We start from the raw sequence: 21551 nt of genomic DNA, 5'->3' as shown, positions 1-21551 counted from the left end.
TCACCTCCACCTACAAAGCTGGTAACGTCCTAAGCTAAGCAGTAGTTTTGCAATGAAATTACACACATTGTAAGGCAGTAGGTGCCCTCAGATGTACAGCCTTCCCTCTGTTTCTGCTCACAAAACAGGAAACAACTGGTATGTTCAGAGGCAAAATAACAAAATTCATTAAAATTGTCTGTAAAAAATAGAATTGTACTCTAAAAATACGGTTAATGGAAGTGAATGAGCTCTTTAGCTCAGAGGCCGAGTTTTTCTAGCGTGTCATTTGTACAGGGTCTTCTGTATGAAATTAAATGCCCGACTTACATTGCTTTTTCATTGCACTTCTTTAAGATGTCAAATAGGAAAAATAAAGGGCAATTTTGAAATCTGTTCATCTTTAAATGTTTAGTAGGGTTCCACTCCCCATAATGTAATTGAATGTCCAAATATAGGTAGGAAGGAGGTAAAGATTGTTACTCTATAGCTTAAAAATAAAGATGGAAAATGCAATAGCAGTTTTGCTAAAGTCTAAACTTTTACAATGAGAAAATAAAAAGGACTGTTTTGTTTCAACCCAGATCCAAAGACTTTGATTTGGTTAGTTAATTGAAAATGCTTAACATCAAATGTTATTTCCTTGCAATTCCCAGGGTGTTGTTTGGGAGTGTACTCTTCCCTGTGAGCTGAACTCCCCAGAGGACTACACAGCTCAGGACATAATGAAGAATTCCCCTCTGAACAATGTGGTGTTATATGCTCTGAGATGAGCATAATTATGGAGAGAGAGTTTGATGAGGTGGCTTGCACTTCAATTCCTGTAAAGCATTACAATTTAACATACTTAAAATGAAATGTTGTGTATCAGCCCTGGACTGAACTGGAAGCTTTCTTTTGCTCAGCACTTTTGAAATGAAACATTTCAGCATACGTGAACTAAAACTATTGGAATTTTTTACTGTGTGAAAATATTTGATATTCGAAATTTTGTCTAGGCAAAGAGCAAGTGTTGAAATACACAGCTTCTCCTGGGCTGGAAATTTGAAATTTGGTTAATGTTAGGTTGGGAGGAAATTCTTGCTGGGATATAGTCTGAGCTTTAGCGATCCTACAAAGTGACTAAAATGTCTGCTGCAACATGTCTGTATTTGTACTTCTCACTGTCGTACAGGGCAAAGGAGGGGAGTACTATTCAACGTTAATGAGATTATGTTCCTCAGGAAAAGGCATTGCTGGCTCTGGGCTCAAACGTTGATGGGGCTAAATGCAGCATTTCTTTAAGCCCATAGGTGGAAGGGCGAAAGCCAAATTTTTAGGATGAACTGTTAGGCTGGTGCTGAATATTCCCTGCAATATGCAAGACTTCCCTCAGACCTGTCCTTTGGAGCAACCCTGAGAGGATAAAGTCATTTTGGAAATGTAAAAAACTGAGTCAGCATCAGAATTAAGAACTGACCCCAAGGATATCAGATTCTCATTGGCTATAGTCACCACTAAACTGTGCACTGGCCTCATCAGAAGAGGCCATGACTGCTAAATATTAATAGAGTCCCAGGCACTAGAGCAACTGAGATTATGGCAAGCAATATCTTGCCTTTATAAACTGGAACAATTATATTCTAAAGTATCAAGAAAAGTACCCTTGTTTAAACTGTCCTCAGGAATACCACTATATGTTTCAGTAACTTGATTTGTGATCCGTACAACCAAGAAGCAATGTTCTGATTTATACGTGTCGAAAACAAATTGTATTAATAAAATGACGCTTTCTACTGCAAACGTAGCTGGTTCCAATGCGTTGGTAAATGCCAGTTGCTCCAGTCTCAAATGATGCAAGTGAGCATAAGGCCATTGATTTCAATGAAGTTATGCTAATTTATATCAGCTTAGTAATTTGGTCCCATATATTCCATAGTTAGAGAAAAAGAATACAGATTTGTGGAATTATTTTCTTTCATATCTCCTCAATTGCTCTTCTTTGCTGGATTTATGAGAAATTGACTCATAAACCAGTCTGAATTAAATTAAACGTAATTACTGAGTACTACCTTTGCATCTGCAGCTCAGAGATTGTTTTAATGAATTATTCTGCTGGTTTTTCAGTGTAAGTCTACCAGATGCATCATCATCTGTGAACCTCTCTGTTTCTTCCCACACATGAACAAATGGATTTGGGAACACTGTGTTGTAATAAATGGGCCCTAAACCCCCAAATTCTCCACTGGAAGGCATGGGCAACCAGGTACATTGTTCACCAGTAGAATTATTAGAACGTGCTATCACTGACTTAGAGACAGCTGCCCAAATGAGCAGGAGGAATAATCCTACTTCAGTAAATACCAACGTCAAATGCAATAACTGTTATTTACTTAGGATAATCACTTTTTTTTTTCTTGTGTGAATATAAAAATGGTCAGCCAGAAGTTGAATCTTGGATACATGCTGAAGCAATTTTTTTTTATGATCTGTTCACTGTAAAAAAATGACTGCAACTAAAAAAGATTGGACACCATAAATCTCTGCAAAGCATTTTTTTCATGAGCTATATATTCAGTCATTCAGTATTTGGAAAGTTTCAGAATAGTCTTGATGCTATCACATTTAGTTTAAAATATGCCTCAAGACAGACCTGGCTTCATTTCACGTAGGAAAAATATTCCATAGATGCAGAGAGTTTCCATAGATTCAGAGAGTTTACTCTCAGATAGATTTACCCAAATATTCAACCTCCATGGACCTTCTCCAAGCTTCATCCCAATTATTTGGATTATAATTTTGGTTATTACAAATTTAAATACTCAATTCCAAGTCGACTTTTGAAACAAAAATGGAAATAAGACATATAACTGAATTTTAAAATATGAGGTGCTGAAAAAGTACTTACCTTTTTTCATGATTGGATCATAGATATTCAAGCACTCAAAATCAGGTTTTTACAGGTTTTTGCCTTACGTTTGCTACCATGGTAGCTCATCATACTGTATGTTGTAGAGTTTCACCTGCCCTAACTTGTGAGCTGAGCTGCACTTGCAAGCCTTTACAGAACTCGTATGCTATTATAAAAACTGGGCTACATTTAAATTATAGTGTCAGTTGGACTGGTCAAGAATAGCTTACCAAATCGCTGTCTTTAAGCCAACAAGCTTTGTAAAATTATATTGTTAAAATCTGTGGCGAACAAAAGGTTGCATGGCATTTATTTAATGGATGAGCTGTTCAGCAGAACCACCTCTCTTTGGGTGAACAACCTGGCCTGTATTAGTTTCGCAGCTTTACTATAATTACATTATTGGCTGTAATACAGAGTTCAGCAAAGCAAGTGAAAAACAAAATCGCATCAAAAGAGAACGTTTAAACTAGAAGGCAGTCTTTGTATTAGAAGTTACATTCATTTCCTTTGGCTAAATAATTCTTTTGTGATAGTCAGTTACATATAAAAATAGCCTAACAGAGTAAGCTGTATGAATTGTGGAAGCTGCACAAATGTTATCACTAGACAATAAATAATTCCCAGAGAATGTACCAAGACAAGATAATTCACAGTTCTACAATTTTGACATATTTTGCTAAAAGGGTGTTTTGTAGTAAAAGTTCACTGTAGTCTTGCTCATTTTAAAAGAGCATTTTTACAAAGCTAGACTCATTTAAGTTTTAAAAATGGTGGAAGATAAAATAGTCACAGAATTAAAAAAAAATATTTGCTACGTAATAACACAATGAAGACAGATTATGTTCATATTTTTATTGATTCTTCTACTCATTTTTCTGTGAATCTGAGAAGTGTTTTCTATCTGATGAAGCTGCTATCCCAATGTGTTGCAACATAGCACGCCAGAAACAAGCAGCAAAAAGTGAAGCGACCCCAAAACTACTATCCCCAACCTGCTAAAGACATGCAAAGATATTGAAAAAAAGGAAGAAGCTTTGTTTTGTTCTCTCTTTTTCTACTGGTGAGAATAAAATGAAATAACTTTCACAGTTGTGTTATATGTCAGAAACTCAAGCCAGATTTTGGAAAGGCTTAGAAGGTACGCAACAGAATATAGTTTGGAATAGATGTGGCATATTCAGTGACTGTGATCACACAGATAGATAGATAAAAAATGCTCCCTCATTTTCCAGACAGCTTAAGCAACTACATTTCACTGAACGACAGTCACTAATCACGTAAGTGAGAAAGAACAGTCTAGAACTATTTTACAGTTAGGGTAACATGGTAATATTTCTTTCACATGCAAGTCTACGAAAACACATCATGATCAAAATAACTTTAGAATAAGTAGATGCCAGTGCATTTCTTGAAGATTGTATGGTGTCTGGATTTTTTTTTCCTAACAAATGCATGACGAAAATTCACACTGGTATCAAGAGCTGAGGGAAGCAGCTCTCCTTTGGAGGCAATCAACTATATATCAGCTCATACTTGGACTGCCTCTTTTGCAGTGTTTTAAGGATAAAAGAGAGGTCACACAAAACGTGAATGATGACATGCATAGGTTTTGTAGGTATAGGTTTTGTATATCAAATAATGTTTACACAAAGGCTGCCCCGACTCATTTAGTACCTTTGGTGAAAGGACGTGAAGAACTGTTTCCCCTTCTCTGGCTTGTTATTTTTTTTCTGTCAGTATTTTTTTCATATGCATTTGAAATGCTGGTTTATCTACAATGCTTTAAGAGAATTAAAATTCTCTGAATAGCTTGTTTTCCAGGGATGCCGTATGATGCATCAAGTTACGACTGTAACAACATCCTCTCCATAATGCAAGACTACACAGGATCTGTGTTGGATGATTCAGTAAGAGGTTTATTTATTTGTTTTTATCAAAGTAATGACTGACATATAATCCATCCCTAAGTGTCACTGTTGGATGTTGGTTGTGGAAGTGGGTTAACTGAGGTACAGTCAAAAGCATCCACAAGTAAGAAGTGTCTGGTCTTAATCTAGTGAAGTGTGTCCATTAATTTATCTGGCTTGGGATTCAATCTCTGTAAGCAGAAACAATATTGCAACACCATGATTAATTGCAAGTATGCTTGGGATAATCATCATCTTTATGTAAGACTTTTGCTTACCCTCTGCACATTAAAGGCCTTGCATAGGCCTTATTTTCATCCTCTTCATGAGAATCCCACCCCACCTGGCACTTCTAGCCTGTGTATTTCAGGAAAGTAAAGAGTCAAAGCTTTGTGAAGATGCCCAGTGCTCTGGGTTGCCTCTCTTGTGCATCTGCAGATAATCTTTCGCATGATGACCGAAAGAAATGATGATCAAGTAAGTCTTTGCACAGACCAAATCCTGGCAAATTTGAGCAAACTGAGATTACCAGCTAAGGTCTTTCCGATAGCAGACCCACCATGAAAGACCAAGCGTGATGCATATCTTACTAAGACACTTGAAGATGGGGATGTGAAACTTGTTAAGTCAGCAATTGAAACTTGAATAGGTGATCGGGAGAAAGCAGTGGATATATATTATTAGAGGACAGAAACTTACAAGATTTTTGTGTTATTAAGTGATAAAGAATGTATTTAATACAACAAAATGTATGTGATCAAATGTATGTGATCCTAAGTCCAGGTCATTGGATTAAGGTTGGCAGTAATAAGAAAAATTCCTTTGTTTGAAGGACTGGAAAATTTTTGTTGAACATTGTGTCTGAAATTGGGGAAGTTGTGTATCTGACACAGCTTTAAAGTAAAGAAACATGATTCTTCAGAGAAAGAAGAATTCTCTCCTTGCTCTTGAATTAGCAATTGCTTTAATTAATATTTTAAATTTCTTCTTTTACTTCTGCTTGATTTTCATGGTAATATTAATTGTGAAAACAATTCCTTTTTCTACAGATTTGCAGTTCGTATAATGGAAGTGTGATCTGGAAAGACTTTTGGAATGCGGGATGTGCCACCCACCTCCTCTATGAACATGTTGGTAGTCTCCAGAGAGGATAAATGAGAAAAAAAAGTAGCTACTTCCACTTGCTGCTCATAGAGGCCAGATGGCCAGATGTCTCAGTCACTGTTTGTGGTGGACAGTTAATTTGAGTCAGTGACATGCTGTGCTAGAGCTGGGTAGGATTTAATAGCCTTGTTTCTCCAGGGAAAAAGGATCTGTGACCCCATCTCTTCTGTGCGTGCCAGGGTCTAGTAGAGGAAGAGCTATGGCTGAGCACTGATGTGCTTTGGTAACCTAAGCACAAAACAGAAAAGAAATAATGTTTTTGGGTAGTGACTTACAGAAACCCTGATGTCCTGGTTTCAGCTGGGATAGAGTTAACTGTCTTCCTAGTAGCTGGTACAGTGCTATGTTTTGAGTTCAGAGCGAAGAATGTTGATAACACTGATGTTTTCAGTTGTTGCTCAGTAGTGTTTAGACTAATGTCAAGGATTTTTCAGCTTCTTATGCCCAGCCAGTGAGAAAGCTGGAGGGGCACAAGAAGTTGGCACAGGACACAGCTAGGGCACCTGACCCAAACTGGCCAACGGGGTATTCCATACCATGGGACGTCCCATCCAGTATAGGAATGGGGAAGTGGGGGGCAGGGATTCGCCGCTCGGGGACTGGCTGGGTGTCGGTCGGCGGGTGGTGAGCAATTGCACTGCGCATCATTTGTACATTCCAATCCTTTTATTATTGCTGTTGTCATTTTATTAGTGTTATCATTATCATTATTAGTTTCTTCTTTTCTGTTCTATTAAACCGTTCTTATCTCAACCCATGAATTTTACTTCTTTTTCCAATTTTCTCCCCCATCCCACTGGGTGGGGGGGAGTGAGTGAGCAGCTGCGTGGTGTTTAGTTGCTGGCTGGGGTTAAACCACGACACCTGATCACGAGACCCCTGAGCTAAGAGAAACCACTTGCCTACTGCAAACCATGGCTGTGCTGCTTCCCAGCTGGTTATGTTCAAACAGTGAGTGTCCCCACACTTAGCTCATGGGTCTAAAAGCACAACTTATTTAATGCAGAAAGAGTACAAGCAAATCTCATTGTTTTATTTTTTGAGTTGTTCTTGGCCTCCTTCACAATTTACATCTTTTCTGTACAAAGTCAGGGTGGGATCCAGCTGCTCCACGGACAAGCTGTTGTATGGCTGGCAGCACAAAGCACCAGGGGCCATGCTGGTAAAGAAAATTTCTAGCTGGTTCTCCCTGGTTATCCTGGCAGGCTGCGCATTTGCCTCTTTCAGTAAGTTCAAGTTCTTTAAATATTTACTTGGCTTTTTTCTTTCCTATTAGAAAATGGTGGGGCAGTTTGTTTCTAATATCTGCCAGGATTTCTTCAGCTTGTGATGTTACCTTTCCTTAAATTACTAAGCACAATCTTTATGGAAAGAGATGAGGAAGAGGTCACATTGGTGTCAGGCTGAACCAGAACCTCAGGTCAAACATCACCATGTTGGCGTTGAAGCTACAGGGCCATCACGAGGTCGTAGTTTAAAAGTGTCTCTGAGGAGTTACACTCTTAAATCCCATTAAAAATTAACAGCTCTTTAAGCATCTATCTTTCTGTGGTATTTTGGAAACTGTAGTGTTTTGCAACAGGAAAGGGAGCTATGTCCTTCCTGCGCGAAGGACAGGGCCAGTCGGGGGGCTAGTGGGGAGAGCAGGAAGAAGATGGCCAGCACCATCACAGCTGAAATCCTGCCCCCCTAAAAGAAGGTTGCTGCTTCTGGGAAAGGGATATGGCGTTGTGAGCTCCCAGGAAGAGAAGGAGCCCAGAAACAGCTGGGAAGAAAAAGCAGGGATGGTGGCAATGTGGGATGATAACTGAAACCGTAGGAAAGTGGGAGGGGGGAATGGCAGAGGTGTCCAAAATGAATGGTGAACAAGTGGAGCACAGGAAATTAAGTTGGATGCTTCCTGGGCAGAAGTAAACTTTTGATGATCTACTCTGAGTAGTATTAGACTAGCTGTCAGTCATTACTGCAAAAGTTCTGAAGACTACAGGTTGAAAAGGCATTAGTGCTAATTTTATTTTGTGCACTTAGAAGATTTTAAATATATATATATAAATGCAAAGACACAAAGAATGCATATATCTGTTTGCCAGATGTTTATGCTTCAACAGTACAGTCAAGCTATTGAAACCTTGATCTCCTTGACCACACTAATTGAAAAATGCTTAAGCTATGATTTTGAGTCTTTGTTCATTATATTAATGTCAAATGCTTCTTCAGTAATCACACAACTACGTGGGAGATGGGGGAATTCAGACATATGAGGTTCAATGATTCCTGTGAAGAAAAGAAAATAGTTTTTCTGGTGCAGATGTGACCAAAGATTAAAAAGTACCACAGCACATGCAAAATTATGATGTTCTGTATTTATGGCTGGGTTAGTCTTGGCAAATAGAAAATAATACCTCACTGAGAGCAGACCAAGTACTGGGATCAGATTCATCGGTATGCTCTGGCGGCTCGGTGCTCCATCGAAGTGTACAGCTGGTTTTGTGTTGTCGGAGCAACAGAAAGCAGCCAGGAGTTACAAGAGAAACTGAGCCAGCGTGCGCTTTTTAATTATTATTTTTAAAGGTAAAATTAAAAAAACAAAACAATGTCAAGCATCACAAAGCTGACACCTGCTCTGTAGTCAATTTGACATGACAGACTGACTTCTCAGAGGCTGCTACGGTTATTTCAAACCAAGCTGCTCTTGAGCATAATTACTGTAACAAGTGTCCAGCCACAGGCCATATGCAGGGCTGTTGTTCACCGCCTCTCTGCTAGCAGCCAGAGGCAAGCGAAGCCTGACTTACGGCCAGGAAAGGAGCAGTTTAATCCCTGGATTCAGTAAGGCAATTTCGGGCTACAGTCCCTGCTGTTATTCTGCCCTTTCTGTGCTGCTTGAGGGAGTTCCACCAGCGTGGGGCAATTCAGGGATACATCTAAGTGCTCTGCCAGTCCCCAAAATGCTGATTTAATGGGTACTGAAACCATGGCTGGGAAGGGGTTAGCTGCTTTGAAAGTACTGACCTTGGTGACCTGCTGAGGTGAAGGTGGCACCTCGGTCGCAGCTTTGGTCTCCTGCATCCCACATGCATGCTCTAAAGGCAATTTGTGATTATTTGTGGTTATTTACAGCTGATTATATAAATTAAAACCTGTGATAATATTATAGCCAATGTTACTGCCTTAGCTGCTCAGGTTTTCTCTCAGAAATCACTGTTGCCTCACCTGCCAGTGGAGATCCTTGTGTGTTTGCTCAAACTTGCTCCAATTCAAGTGACTTTGCCTGCATACGTACTGTGTTTTGACTGGATAAAGCAACCTAACTCATTTTGACTAAAACAAATTACAGACTGATTGCCTCAGGGAGGTCGGTCAGCAGCTGTGACTGAAAAATGTCTTCCAACTGAGGTCAGTCGAGAGCTTTAGCATCTTTAACTGGCACACTGGCCAGAAGACAATGTGTGTACAGTGGCTTGGCAAGCCTTCTGGGGCACAGGCTGTTATCTGGTCATCTGCACTGTGCCAGCCGCCAGCCTCTGCTTGGGATTCAAAGCCTGGCTCCAACAGAAGTAAAGGCAAAGGACGTGGTTCCAATCATCAAGCAAGAATCTGCCTGTGATTAGTTCTTACTTTGTCATCCCTTCAATATTAACTTACCTCCACACAGAGAAGAGCCAAAGAGAACATTGCCAAACTGCACTGAAAAAATGCAGTAATGGGAGCTGTTGGTAACTGTATTAGGACTGGGGGAGCAAGAGAGCCTAGAACCACTGCAAAGCAAATCCCCAGAACAGGAACTTTAGTTTGATCACCACAGCAGTAATGTCATCTCCTGTAACAGATACCTGAGTATATGTTTAAGGGCTTTTATGAATTTTTTTTTTTTCCTAGTTAGTTGGATCCTTTTGTTTAGTTCTTAGATTTACAAGGAGAAGTACACATTTAAGAGCCCGACTTTCTTTACCCCTGTAAAGTTCATAGACCCAGTTTTATAGTGCACTCAGTACCACCCTCATTAGGTGAGACCTACCATGGACATTGAAGAAGTGATCACACTGTAAATCAGGCCCTGTAAAGCTGGCAAATAGAGAAAATCTGGTTCTCTCTCTTGCAGTTAACACTAGAATAACAAGGATACTGATATGGGTTGATATTTTTATAGGCATGCAGACAAGAATGTTAAATCCCTCATTTTATTTTTCATTTCATTCTCACTGATTAGTGAAAATGGAGGGTAGATATGACCTAGTGAGGCTTCAGATCGGATCAGTAATTGAGACAAATTCCAGACATGAAAGGACAGCCTGATGTTTAGAAATTATTAAGGGCTGAAAAATTCATGCTGTGAGGGAGCTGGAATAATACAGTTCTCTGGAAAATAAACAAAAACATGAGAAACTGCTTTCAGAAGTTCTGCTGTGAGGTTGATTGTGCAACTGCCAGTTTTGTAAACATTTAAGTTGTTTGAATGAGTGTCTTGACCAAGGCAAACGGGCAGCAAAGGGCAACTGATCTTGCTTCCAGCTGTGTGCTGTTCAGTGACTTATTAATTGGCTTTGTAAAATTTAAATTTGGGGGTTATTTTTAACTAAGCAGATTGGAGTTATTGCTGGTATTACTACATAATGTATGCAAATGAACAAACATTACCTTTCACTGTATACAATTTGTGAGTGGTTTCGTTGGTATTTTATGATTAATTCTTCTAGTACCAGTGTATGCAGAAAGTCATGCCTAAGAGGGGTCCCTTTATTTTGGGTTTTGCTTTCTGTTTTCTTTTGTTTTTCCGTAGTTAAGCTGAGGGAGGGGAAGTCAGGCTCCACACCAAGCCCTGGTGAAAATGAGTTGACAGTGTATTTATTCTTTGATGCACTTCAGAGAAACATCAACAGGAGCACTTTACTCGGGGAGAGCACCTTAGCAGAGCTTCTGCAAAGCAAAAGTGTTGCAGTTCTCAAGGGAGACGATTAAACGGGGGGCATTAATCTCTTTCAGAAACAGAAAGCACTTGATATACTGCAGCAGCTAAGGTTGCTGAGACGTTTCTGCCTCTTCCCTGCTGCAGGTTTTTTCCTTAGTTCCCTCACGTAGTAAAAATACCCACCGCCTTTCGGCAGGTGCAATTGAGCCTGGGAGAGCTAGAAGTTCAGCTGTGTTGGCCAAACAGAGGGGCTGGTAACCTGCAATGGCAAAGCAGGTCATCTGGTTGGTGGCCACTTGGCTTCCGCACCATCAGGTGCAGCGTGGTGCCTGTTTGCAGAGCACGGGGTGCTGCAGTAAGCGGCACTCTTCTGCTTCTCTGCTTCCTGACAGGTGTTACCTGGGAAAGGGCTAAGACAACAAGTCTCAATACACGTGCTAGCTGCCTCTCTGTTGCCATGTGAGACTGAGTCTCGCTGTTCAGCTCATAGTGTGTTAAATCTTATTTCTCTGGAAATACCATTCTTCCGGGATCAGGAGAGAAAGCAGCACTAATAAAACATTTTTCTTTAGCCTTACCCCTTCTCTTTCACTTCTACTACCTTCTTTGAAGTGTTACAGTTTGTCTAGGGCCTCTTTATAACTTGTTTCTTAATAGGAAAAGCAAATCTCTGCATAATGCTGTTCCTATTTCTCTAACAATCAGAAATCTTCTAGCCTTCCCGACACTACAACGCAGATCTCCATCATAATTACAATGACTTCCAAAAGTGTTCTCCTGCTGCATTACATCAGGGTGTAACGGTTTAAGGAATATAGAAGATAGATTATTTAGCCTTTTTGCACAAGGGTTGTATGACCTGTAGAAGATACAGGAACTGAACTGAGACCTTCATGATCCACCTCCTAGTAATATTTTCTTTCTCGCAGGGCTCTGAGAGATACTGTCAAGGAGAGATACTGTGGGAGATGTGCTGGCTTAAATTTTGCTACAGTACATGTTTAGTTCATTTCTCAGCATGTTGCTGCTCTGGACTGTGGCAAAGACCCAGACCTTGTACTCCAGAGCAGTCCGGAGAGGGAAAGGCAGATACAGGACCTTAGCCATTTGGTTGAGGGGGCAGTCAGATCACTTTTCTTGATTCACTCTTGTCGTCAGGCTTATCAATCTACTTCATGATATAGCACTAATACCTCCCTAGCATTTTTAATAATTAACTTACAAAGTTCATCTACATGCCTAAAATCATGCAAGTAGGTATTTAAGAAAGATTCTTGCCTGCTGTGAAACTGCAATTTAATAGAAACAAAGAAACTGCAGCACAGCCAGCTACTGGTAACCACGGGCAGCTTATGCTGTAGGCACTGGGAAAGTCAGGGGTTGCCTTAAAACAACAAGCTGCCTGGGAGGGCAAAATGATCACACGTATGGATTCAAATACCCCAAATTCATCCTACTAAATTATAAACTTCAGAGGTTAAAGAAGTTTATGAATATGAATTGAATATCATACAATAAGTGGAAATACGGTATAACACCAGTCTCTGAAGCTAGTGCAGACTATTGAATATGTTTTCCGTCTTTGGAGGCTGAATTATTAGCTTGTTTTTATCCTGATGACATGATGACTGACAGATGGAGTGAACATAGCTAAAATACTTCCACAGTTACTAGATTACAATGAATTCTGTTCATCCACCTTCACATTAACTTTGGGTTTGTTTCTCACAAACTTTCAGCTCTTGCAGTTTCCTGAGAAAATGTTTCCAGACAATGGATTTCAAAACACATTTCTGTAATTTGCCTGAAAGTGCCCATGCACTCTTCTCCCTGGGTACCCAGACAGCATTGTGCCTGCATGCCTTGCTCAGGGCCAGCCTAGCAGGGAGGAAGAGAAGGCCATGAGTAGAAAAGAGACTCAGGAGCCAGACTGGATAATCAGCTGGGCATGGGAATATAATGCCCATTTACAGTGGGAAAGAAATGTGATAGGTTTCTCTAGTCTGTAAAGCAAAGACAGGAGGGTGTAATTGTACAACAGTGGTGCTCTCTGGCTTTACTGCCTCTGAACCTGAGCAGCTGGGTGAAGTTCAGGATGCCGTGATCAATCCATATTGTAGAGATCTAAAAGATAACCAAATCAAAATATATTTGATGCCATCACATCATGAGTGCAGGAAAGATCTAAACTGAAGAGTACCTCCATGTATTAATGGTGCATTAATGCTCACCTCTTGTTTTACTTGCAGGAATCCAGTCTGTCATCTCTGCTTGTAAGCATATTTCCACATTTTTGAAGTGAAGCCTAAAAAAGGTTCAAAATTACCGAGTTTTTCAAATAAAAAAGTGTGCTAGAGGTACTTAGTACCTATTTTCATTTATGCTCTGTTTTTCATCTGTGCTTTGATAAGCAGAGCTAACACTTAAAAGTGACAGTGGCCAATCCCATTTCCTTGAAAATCAATACCGCAAGCCCTGTTGCAGTAACGTGAATTCAGGGTCAGGGTTTTAAATTCCATAAACCCCAAAAGGGCTTCTATGTTTAATTTAAATGGTTAAAATGGTAGGATTCAAAGTTTTATTTCTTGTAGCACCACCAAGTTCTGATCAGACATTATAAATTGTCCATAAAAACCTGGTTAGGTGTTTGTAACTAAATTGAAATGTGCTTCCATCTTCTCCCCACAGGTCTTTGTCACTTTCCTCTGAAACTCCCTGCTGAAGTAAATTTTTACTTCATACAGAGAGAATGAATGGAAGCATCTGTTATACTATTATGTTCATTATCTGCATACATATTTATATTTAAAATATTTTAAGAGGAAAAAAAGCCTAGCAATTCTTTCATTAGCTCAAATGGTGCCACTTATTCTTTCAGAAGTGACTAGCACCCATTCAGCCACAAAATGGGTGCGTCCTTTGGTGACAGCCAAGGGATATCCTTGTCAGTGAGTGCTTTGGGGACAATCTGACTCAAGAAATTCTTTTGCCAAAGGCGAACCAGGCCATTCTTATTGCAAACATTTCTCAGACATGGAGCTGGTCCTGGAGAGGATTTCACTGACATCCCAAGTGAAAGGGGATTGAAAAAAAGGAGGTTTTGACTGCACCAGAAAAGGACGCCAGGCTAAAGGTTGCAGTGAGAGGAGGAAATGAAAGTTCTTTGTCTTCAGTTCATCCTTAAACCTCTCATGAATTGTCTGCTGGCAAGCAGCTGCACCTACCCTGAACTACCTGGGCCATCTCCATGAAACACGCAAACCTACCTCCTGTTATATTCTAGATGTACACCTGTAACAAGCAATTGGTAATTTTAGACTATGGTGGAAGTAATGGATTTAGGATGCCTTACAGGAAAGCTTTGCATCACTTAAACATAAAAGCCCTGCAAAGTTCATATTTGCTATCTTCCTCTACTACATCTCTTTCACCTGACTGCATAAATCCTGCTGCTTGTCCAGGGGCCAGGAAGCATTAGGATTCCAGATCACAGCATGTAGCACACCATATATTCACATAATCACGGTTGTATATGAGGATGCAATCCCATTCTGATAATATCCAATGTCTGTAACGTTTAGATTCGTTTACTTTTTCATCTTTTCATTTTGAGATTCTTTTAAATAAATTCATGTAAGTCACCTGGAAATGGAGTACACTGAATTATTTAGCTCAATGCATTAAATGTTTTAGTCTGGATGAATTTATTAATCACTGTTAGTCCCTATGAAATACTTGACAATTGTAGCAAATAAAGATGTATTATGCAAGTAACTGAAGCTGAAGTAAAAAATATTGTTTGGTTTTGTAACAATTGTACCAAGGGATAATTCATTGTTGACGTCATAAATAAGGGCAGATTGTTGTTTTATGTCAAAATGATGCTAAAGTTGTTTTGCTATAGCTGTGTTCTTCATTGCCATATCTATCTCCTTTTCTATCTCACCATCCAATTACTATGTAGTAGTTGTAATACCAAGAGAAACAGAACCTCTATTGTACCCTGTCACACTACTCTTCAGCTCCTACTGGGAAGAAAATGAAATGGGGTAATATTAAAGCATAGTAGTATTTTTATTTTCCAAGTAGTTCAGCGGGACTATTCTTGCTTTCTGGCTCCTGTTCTACAACAAAGTCAAGAAAACCTCTGTTGTGTTCTCATTTCTAATTGCAACTCTCTCCACTCTCTACCTTCTCCCAGTGGTGACTGCAAAACCTTTCCGTGGCATTTTACAAATGTTCACAAAGAAGAGCAATATTTAGAGAGTCTTTAATAAATTTTTCCTTTTTCAACCCTGCCGTCTCCCTTGGTACAATTGACCTGTGCTAGGGCTGTTACTGGGGGATCAGGCTGTATTGGCTTTTTGTGGCAAGGTTTTGGTAGCGGGGGGGTTACAGGGCTGGCTTCTGTAAGAAGCTGGTGGAAGCTTCCCCTGTGTTCGAGAGAGCCCATACCAGCCGGCTCTGAGACGGACCCGCCGTTGGCCAAGGCTGAGCCAATCAGCGATAGTGGTAACGCCTCTGTGATAACATTTTTAAGAAGGAAAAAAAAGTTGGGACAGATGGTAAAACGGCAGCCGAAGAGAGGAGTGAGAACATGTAAGAGAAACAACCCTGCGGACACCAAAGTCAGTGAAGAAGGAGGGGAGGAGGTGCTCCAGGCGCCGGAGCAGAGATTCCCCTGCAGCCCGTGGGGAAGACCATGGTGAGGCAGGCTGTCCCCCTGCAGTCCATGGAGGTCCACGGTGGAGCAGATATCCACCTGCAGCCTGTGGAGGACCCCATGCCGGAGCAGGTGGGTTCCCGAAGGAGGCTGTGACCCCGTGGGAACCCCGCGCTGGAGCAGGCTCCTGGCAGGACCTGCGGATCTGTGGAGAGAGGAGCCCACGGAGCAGGTTTTCTGGCAGGACTTGTGACCCCGTGGGGGACCCATGCTGGAGCAGTCTGTGCCTGAAGGACTGCACACCGTGGAAAGGACCCATGCTGGAGCAGTTTGTGAAGAACAGCAGCCCATGGGAAGGACCCATGTTGGAGAAGTTCGTGGAGGACTGTCTCCCGTGGGTGGGACCCCACGTTGGAGCAGGGGAAGAGTGTGAGGAGTCCTCCCCCTGAGGAGGATGAAGTGGCAGAAAATAACATGTGATGAACTGACCGTAAACCCCATCCCCGTCCCCCTGTGCCGCTGGGGGGCTGGTAGAGAATCCAGGAGTGAAGTTGTGCCTGGGAAGAAGGGAGGGGTGGAGGAAAGGTGTTTTAAGATTTGGTTTTATTTCTCATTACCCTGCTCTGGTTGGGTAGCCAAAAAGGACTGTAGTGTGTTGACCCTGGCTGGATGCCAGGTGCCCACCAAAGCCGCTCTATCACTCCCCCTTCTCAGCTGGACAAGGGGGAGAAAATATAACAAAAGGCTCGTGGGTCAAGATAAGGACAGTTTAATAAAGTGAAAGCAAAGGTCGCGCACGAAAGCAAAGAAAAACAAATGATATTATTCACTACTTCCCATCAGCAGGTGATGTCTAGCCACTTCCCGGGAAGCAGGGCTTCAGTACGCGTAGTGGTTGCTCCGGAAGACAAAAATGCCCCCCTTCCGTCTCCCTTTACTTAGCTTTTATATCTGAGCTGACGTCATATGGTATGGAATATCTGTTTGGTTAGTTTAGGTCAGCTGTCCTGGTTATGTCCCCTCCCGAGATCTTGCCCTGCCCCAGCCTGCCATTGAGGGGGGGGCAAAAATGTTGGAGAGACAGCCTTGATTCTGTGCCAGCACTGCTCAGCAGTAGCCAAAACACTGGTGTGTTATCAACACCTTTCTAGATACTGATGCAGAGCACAGTGCTATGAGGGCTGCTATGGGGAGTATTAACTCCATCTCAGCCAGACCCAATACACAGGCTCAGCTGCAGAACCCAAAGAGAAGTTAAAGGAAGGGGACGGGGCACGTGGAGTCATTTTTGCTATCTTGGTACCCTTGCTGCCATGAGGTTAGTATGGTTTTCCTCAGGCAGAGCATGAGATATCTGTGGAAGCTGTTGCTTTTGTGAGGCAATCTACTTTTTTTTGAGGAAAATTTGCTAATTTTATAATTTCTATCCTTGGATTGCAATAACAGATGGTGAGGAAAAGAAATATTGCAGTTCTTAGCATGCCAAGCTAAGGCTGATCTTGGCTCTGCTCAGCTTGCTTTATCTCAAAACCACCTGAGAAGTGGCAGTAAGGGAAAGAAATCATGAATATGTACACTTGAAAACATTTTTATATCACAACCACTAGGGATCACCCAGGATGTACAGTCAGAAAAAATTGGTGGTATACAAAATACTCACTCTTACATAGACACTGATACCAAAACACACAAAACCCCATGGACTGCTACATAAAGCTTACTCAAGGCTTTCTTTGAGGCCCAAGCTCCTTCTAAACAGCATCTTTACTTTTTACAACAGGAAGGCAATCCTGGTAAGGCAAAGCTTCTTTCAGCCATGGAGTCTGTAAAACCTCTTGATTTTCTGTGTCTCACTGACACCCACTTCACCCTTTCAGGTTGAATGGCTTTGCCTGAAGGAGCTGGGGGAGAAGGAAGGGCTACACAGTCCATGAGGAGGGGTGGAGAGATGGTCTCTGGGTAGACCTGAACACCTGTCACTCTTTTCTTACACCAAAGAAAGACCATGAAAGGGAATCAGCATAAAACAAAAAAGCAAGAAAGAAAACTGCAGAGGACTTGTTTCTCATGTTTCTCTTGCAAATTCTCATACAGAATGAGAAACTATAAAAAAGCCAAGCTCTTGTGGTAGGCACTGCTTCTCACTGTCTATCCAGGTCCAGCTCCCAAGCCTAGCAAGAGCTGGGGAGGTTTTAAAGTGGTGTCTACTCTGCTGTCCCAGAAGCATGCTATTGCTTATGCTCAGCAAGAACATTTGAACGGGCTAAAATACACCCAGAACACCACAGATACCCCAGACCTGCTTCTGGGTGTTTTTCTTATTCAATATGGTACAGCCGCTCACGGAGAGAGTTCAGAGGTGCTAAGGCTGAGGAGAAATAAATCTGTACTGATACAGTGTAATTCACCTTGGACACGTGGAGTTTTTTCAGCACATCTTGGTTTCTATTTTTAGGTATAAGCTCAGAAACTACAATTGGTAAATTAGGTTAGTCAAAATATGCAAGAGAGAAAGAAGGACAAAAGAAGCCAATCTTATTTTAGACTCTGTGTTCTTTTTTTCCCATTTCATACACATTTATGATTATCATTTTACAAGTATTATAATATATTCTTAATGGCTTACTAAAAGGGATAAACTTGTCCTATTTTGGAGGTAGGATATATATTCAGGGGGAGCACAAAAAAATCTTGTTCTACTGCTATTCAACTTATTTTTGCTGCTGAGCTCCCCTGCTGTATCTGAGAAGGAGACTTTTCAAATGAATTCACTCAGATTTCCCTATAATCAAAAGAACAGCATGGTATTTATTTCATGCTAATCATTTCTATGACTTACACATGGAGCTAATTTATTTGCAGAGAGTGACATGTTCTTAAAGCCTTTTTGAATACAGGCAACGTGGAGAAAAGATTAACTAGGTCTGTGGCAAGAAAAATTTCTGTAAATATTTCGGTGAAGGTATGTGGCAAGGAAGGTATTTCTTATGTTGTTTAAAATAATTGTAAACTGTTAGTCTTCCTTATATATCTCTTGAGCAGGACTGTTTATATTCATGGACTTCTAAAAATATGTTGTACAGTTTCAGTACATTTGAAGCTACAGGAAGAAATTTGCTCTAGGATGTATTGTAATTTAGTATAAATTGCTATCAGTATGGAATGGTCTTTTATTATTAGCATAACTATACTGAATCAAAGCTGCTTTTTTTTCCCTCTTAACTTGGGGTAGATATCTATTAAAATCAAAGTGTGATATGCTCCTTTATGCTTGCTGCTTTACGTCATGTTTAGCAGTAGTTTCCTGGAATAAAATGAGCTCTTCCCAGCCAGGCAAAAGCATTGTTACTGAGAATGATTGCAATGCTGAATTTTGTATACAGAGGAAACTCACTGAGGTGAGAGAAACCAGTTTAGTGCCTGTGCCTTCAGCCCCATGTCGAGATGGACTGTAAGGGGCTCAGTCAGTGTCAGCTATAGCTCTTTTACCCATGCAGTTCACACTTCCCTGAGTCTGTTGGGCAGTGGGAAACTGGTACGGGTGGAGTGTGGATTTTCATTCTTGATGTGGCTATCTTTCCACTCATGGAGTATTTCGAGCTGTATCGTTGTGAAGAGAATGTGGCTGCAGGTGCTGTTAACTACTCCCCCGTGCACCGAGGTGGCAGAGGTTGGGCTCGGAGCCTCCGCCTTGAGCAGTGGCTGCTGCCCCACGACTCGTCACGTAGCATTCCAAAATGTGCAAGCACTTGGTTGCATAGCTAGCACTTTTAGATGAAAATGTTTGGATCTGCATTAAAAATAGCATCTCTTCTGCCCAAATGAGTAGAGTTTTTCCTAACTCACAGGGGAGCATGTTAAGGTTAAGCCTGTTGTGACCGGCAAGAATGCAGCGGAAGTACAACCAGAGATGATAAAGCTGAACTTGCCAAAATGGTGACTCTTCCAAAATGTCTTCCTATCCTCCTGGAAAGAGGAAAAATATCATGCCACTTCTATTGCTTGTTGATGTACTAATTTTCCCAACGTGTTGGCCCTATTTCTTTTACATTTTTTGTTCGTCTATCAACTCTACCATCATCTTGAAGGTAAGGTACTATGTTTGTGCCGGGGTTTGAAACTTGAATGTATAATACTGGCACAGCTATCTGTACTGGAGTATTTCTAACTCCTAGTGCAGTGCAGAATAATAATTCATTGAACTAACTTTATGACAGCCACAAAGAAACACAGATGCTCTGTGTTGCTTTCTTAGGAAGCATTTAAAGATCCTACAGGGCTTTGCAAATTCTAGCTTCAGCCTCACATTGTAAGCTAAACTCAACTTTTGAAGAAGTGTTTTTGTTTGTACTCTTTCCAACTAAAACACTCCCCCCACACACACACTTTCATTGCTGTTAGCAGCTGTTGTATTTTTTAGCATGTGCTCCAATCTTTCAGAAGAAACAGAATTTGTGAAATTCTGCCATGTGAGATGAGACATTAGGAAACGAGCAAGTAACTCCAATGGGGATGGAAATGAGAGGGATTATACAACTTTAATTATGGCTTCTTCACCAACTGACCAGTAAAATATTGATATTAAAACATAAGTATGAGCTGCTTCACAGGTTTAGCCATTGTGTTCAGTTTGCCTGCTGTCTATGGTGTCTGGCCTGCTGTGAGGCAGCATCATGGCAGCATATTGCTTTGAGAGAAAAAATTCTTTTGTTTAAGCTGGTATCAGAAAGTGGCTGAAGATGTATGCTGCTTCCATCTGTTTCAAACTTCTCAGATTGGACAGGCACCATTTCAAATGACAGCAGATGTCCTAGCTAGCAAAAGAATATTTAAAATTATGAATTATGCCACGTAACCAGGATTACATAACTAACATAAAATCACACAGATCTTAAATCAGCCATCACTTATCACAGACACATGTGCTTCTTCATTAGATGACTTGTTCCATGAAACAAAGAGAAATACTCCATTTCATGGATTATAACGTCACTGGTATATAACCTCTCTTTCTAATGCTTTCTGTGAAATCTCCTATTCAACATTTTCCTCATTCTATTCTGATTTTTCTAGCTCAGGTAAGTCAGATTTGGCTTTCTGGGGTATGAAGTAAGCTCTTGTTCAGATGCTGGATCTATGACTTTCATTTTCCTAGCTTTCACAGGTTTGTTTTGTGGTGTTGCTATGTTGGTGTCAGAAATACATAGGTATTAAATTGAAGCTTCACAAAATCTCCAGGAGTGCATGCTAGATTGATTTCAAGTAATTCTGAGTTTCCCTCTTTATTAGTTTTTTATATCCCTCAATTTGGCTTCAATTCAGGGAAGCACTCAGGCAAGTGCTTAACTCTGAGAATGTGTTTAAATCCAGCTTTTTTTTTCAGTGGAAACATAGGCTCATGCTAAATGCTTTGCAAAGCAAGAAATTTTGCCATTTTCCCACAGGGTGTCCCCCATATTTTAGCTGTGTGCTTGCCTGTTACTTTAGGTTAAGGATTTCTGCATTTCTAGAAGAAATGCAGCAAATAAGTCTATAAGTAGACTGGATGAATTAAAACCTGTTGTCCTATCTTTACTCATAACTTTTATTCCTGTAAAGTAAATAAATGTATTTACAATAGAACCCACATGAGCTTGAACATTTTTCATTTACCTTTAAAGATGGGATCACTATTTAAGTAGCCTTTACAGTGATACTTTCCCAAGGGATGCTATCTTCCTGGGATTAATAGATCATCACTGAATCTCACAGGATTGTGCAAACCATTTCTGCATAATTCCAGTTTATTCACATAAAATTTGTATGTGAGAGTTGAATGTAGGTTACACGTTCTCTTCATCAATGTTAATAGCTAAGCCAGCAGCAAAAAAGGCTCAAAACCAGATATGGAATATTACATAGTCTCAATTCTTGCTATCTCTGGAACCCTATCTTAAACTTAGTTTTAAGTAAGTAAGTCTTCAATTAGGAGAATTATGTATCCAAACCAAGTTCAATGGATTCAGAATTGAGAATTTTGCTGTAATAAATCAGCAA

The 21551-nt window shown here is 40.6% G+C and overlaps 1 long non-coding RNA gene across 2 annotated transcripts in view; it reads left to right on the top strand.

Moving 5' to 3' along the window:
- Positions 1 to 20416: 20416 nt before the first annotated feature.
- The window catches only part of LOC128150544 (uncharacterized), a 32676-nt gene continuing 31541 nt past the window's right edge, over positions 20417 to 21551 (top strand). For both annotated transcript variants that reach the window (XR_008238084.1, XR_008238085.1), the window contains exon 1: positions 20417 to 20593. This is a non-coding gene — a long non-coding RNA (uncharacterized LOC128150544). The remainder of the gene's footprint in view (positions 20594 to 21551) is intronic.

The sequence above is a fragment of the Harpia harpyja genome, chromosome 13, assembly GCF_026419915.1.
Source record: "Harpia harpyja isolate bHarHar1 chromosome 13, bHarHar1 primary haplotype, whole genome shotgun sequence".
Lineage (NCBI taxonomy): Eukaryota > Metazoa > Chordata > Aves > Accipitriformes > Accipitridae > Harpia > Harpia harpyja.
This window is presented reverse-complemented; position numbering and strand designations above follow the sequence as displayed.